The 3,703-nt window shown below is 42.5% G+C and overlaps 1 pseudogene; it reads left to right on the forward strand.

Annotated features, from left to right (window-relative positions):
- The first annotated feature begins 2,822 nt into the window (after positions 1 to 2,822).
- On the forward strand, positions 2,823 to 3,301 carry LOC113933935 (annotated as a pseudogene).
- Positions 3,302 to 3,703: the final 402 nt, after the last annotated feature.

The following is a 3,703-nucleotide window of genomic DNA, read 5'->3' on the forward strand; positions in this document are numbered from 1 at the left end:
TTGTGATTGGTGAGCCTGTCTTTGTGTCAAGTGTTTTTTTCCCCTCAATAATTTCATAATCTTATTCACACGATTCACAAGTGAGAATTAAAGTGACACTGATTTAAATGTGCAGGTCGAACACATAGAACACATTCCAGTCCAATTTACCTGTCCTGAGGAGACCAAGGTGTAATTGGAAAAGGACATTATTTAAAGTTAAGAGTAAACATTTCAGTTTTCTGTGTTTCCTTTCAAATCATATTACTGTGTATTTCTGTTTAGTCCTGAGTGAATATGGGGACACCTAAGGCTAAATGGAGACTTCTGTTCCTCACCTGATGTTTCCAATGTGACTGTGGTTAATGATCTATAGAGAGGTAGGGTTTGTGTCTTCCTAAATAGTTTCTCTAGGACTGGGTGGCCATTTGCACAAAGTGGCAAGAGCTAAGTGATGACCCTCTGAAACTGGATGATAGTGGAGAGCAAGGGTGGGTATAATTGTCATGGGCCTGGCTTCACTAATGCCTGGAAGAGTGGAACTGGGGCTGATACTGAGTTGGTATGCCCCAGGACAATCATACATATTGTGAAAATATTGGTTGGCAAATATCCATGATCTTCGCTGATCTTTCCGTAGAGCTCTTCCCTGTCCTGTGATCCTCTTCACAATCCAGAAACTAAAGAGTGAATATGTAGTGCCATAGGGAGACTAGAGACCCCTGAGCTAGTGTCCGGACCAGTGCTATTTCTATGGGCTTCTGCCTGGACAATACCATTTGCTAAATACAGTGAAGATCGTCCCTGGATGGAGCCCACCAGAACTGGATCTTTAAGACCTTCGTCTTTCATCAGAACCCTCTGAATTTTTGTATTCCCAAATTAGGATGTCCGTTGGTCCTGTCATTCCATCCAACCATCCTAGCAGTTTTAGGGTATTAAGTTTTGACCTTTAATCTGAGAAGGGAGTTTGTAAGTCTCCTATACATATGGGGGGGTGCAGAAAATTTTATAGTCTTTGGGGTGGTGCAGAAAAAGAAAAGAAAGAAATTTGGTGGGTTTTTTTTGAAATGTATGATTTTTTTTTTTAAAGATTATTTATTTGAGAGAGAGCAAGTGCATGTGTGTGCCCATGGTGGCAGGGGGAGGGTTGCAGAGGGAGAGAATCTCAGACTCCCCACTTAGGGCAGAGCCCAAGTGGGGGCTCAATCTCACTACCCTGAGATCAGGACCTGAGCCGAAATCAAGAGTCAATGCTTAACTGACTGAGCCACCCAGGCATCCCAAGAAATTTGATTGGTTTACTCTAAGCCACCTAAGATTTTTTTTTTCCCTTACAACTAGGCTGAGGATGAGGAGGAATGGTTTGAAAAAAACTTCACTTTAAAATCTTTACCCTTCTATTCCTGTCACCAGGCATCACCAAGCAGATTTTAGAGATAACATCTTTCATCAGCATTAAAAAAATCCTTTTGGTTCTTTTTGATTCATGACTTCACACTTCAAATAGTCTTCAGATATTAATTAAAACTTTCAGACTCAAGGTACCACCTTAATGGTTTTTCTTTGCAATGGCTGTGGTTTCTAAGAAATATTTAGTTTGATACCACCAACTAAAATCCAGTGTGGAAAATAAACAAACAAATAGTAGTTGAAACCTGTTGCCATGATTTCTTTTCTAGTTCAATTTATTTATTTATTTTTTACTACAATAATTGGTTTGTTCCCTTACTAGTCAGTAGTAAATGTGGTCTTCAAGGATGCCCATCTTATTCTGGTCTGGAATTATCTACCCCCTGCCTGCGAGGCTGCCCCTGGCCCCCCCAAGCAGTAAAAAATGTCCTGGGCTGTAGGTGGTAATTATGGGCAAGTTGAGTCATTTGAAGGGGGTGGGGTTGGGTGAGGACTGGTAGAAGCATAGATTAGTTTAGTCCCAGCCTCCACCAATCTGACGGATCCCCAGATTGTGGGGAATAAAAACATGGAGATGGCCAACTTCCTGAGCTCAAGCAGTTCTTGCTAGGGATTTTTTTATAAAAATGGAACAAAGGAAAACAAACAAACAAAACCAGACTCTTAAAACTGGTGGTTATCAAAGGGGAGGTGGGTGTGGGGAACGGGTGAAATAGGTGATGGGGATTAAGAGGTATGAATTTCCAGGGACGGCTGGGTGGCTCAGTTGTTATGCGTCTGCCTTTGGCTAGGTCATCAGGCTCCCTGCTTGGTGGGAAGCCTGCTTCTCCCTCTCCCACTCCCCCTGCTTGTGTTCCCTCTCTCACTGTCTCTCTCTCTCTGCCAAATAAATAAATGAAATCTTTAAAAAAAATATTGACCCAAAGGGACAATATTCTTAATGCCAAATAATTTCTGTTCTCTCTCCTTACATTCCAGAGATTTTTACTCAAATTATGGCAGAAAATGCCCAATATCTATTATCTCTCTTTTCCTTAATAATAGATTATGGTTTTTAAACTTGGAACATTGTTTTCCAGCTAAAAGACTAAATTTCCCAGTCTCCTTTTGTAGTTAAATGGGACTGTTTTAACTAATCAGTGTAATTAAAAGTATTGTGTGGAGGTATCAAATAAAGGGATCTGTCCATCTTGTCCGTTCACTTCCTTCTATCTTTCTGCCTCTGCCTGGAATGAAGATACGGTGACAGGAGCTCTAACAGCCACTTTGGATCTTGAGGAGAGGGGACAGCTATAAGGAATACAACAGAGAAGAGTGTGGGAGTGGTCCCTGACCACTTTGTGGAAGCGTGATTCCACCCCTAGTATTAACAACCTCCAGGTCATTTCTGGGCGGTGTGGGTCGGAGTGGCCAATGGCCTGCAGAACAACATGCCTAAGTTTTTTTGTGACTACTGTGACACGTACCTCACCCATGACTCTCCATCTGGGAGAAAGACACACTGCAGTAGTAGGAAACACAAAGAGAATGTGAAAGACTACTATCAGAAATGGATGGAAGAGCAGGCTTAGAGCCTGATTGACAAAACAACCGTGACATTTCAACAAAGAAAGATACCTCCTACTCCATTCTCTGCTCCTCGTCCTGCAGGGGCAATGACCCCACCTCCCCCAAGTCTCCCAGCTCCTCCTCGCCCTGGTATGATGCCAGCGCCCCATATGGGGGGCCTCCCATGATGCCAATGATGGGCCCTCCTCCTCCTGGGATGATGCCAGTGGGACCTGCTCCTGGAATGAGGCCACCTATGGGAGGCCACATGCCAATGGTGCCTGGACCCCCAGTGAAGAGACCTCCTGCCCGTGCCATGATGGTGCCCATTCGGCCACGAATGACTCGACCAGACAGATAAGGAGAGACAGGAACCTCTATATTCATTTTATATTCCTTGTTCTACTTCACCAGGAGATCATGGTGCTGTGACTCTGGGTGTTTTCTCACAGCAGGACAAGGAAGACTTGCTCCCCCTTCCTATCAAAGAGAGAACAGTTTTTGCAGGGGAGTAGTGGGACAAAAAACAAAAACAAAAACAAAAACAATTTTCATTTGTATTGTGAAATGTGAAAATAAAATTGTCAACTGTTTTAGTTTAGAAAAAAAACAAAAACAACCTCCAGACTTCTTAAAAACTGTGAATTAAAAATAAAATTCTGTCTTGTTTAAGCCACCCATATTTTGGATTTCTCTGTACTTGGAGCCAAACTAATTCTAACTAATTGAAACTCTAGTATTCTACTTTGAGGATCTAGGCCTT

This window comes from Zalophus californianus, chromosome 13, assembly GCF_009762305.2.
Source record: "Zalophus californianus isolate mZalCal1 chromosome 13, mZalCal1.pri.v2, whole genome shotgun sequence".
Lineage (NCBI taxonomy): Eukaryota > Metazoa > Chordata > Mammalia > Carnivora > Otariidae > Zalophus > Zalophus californianus.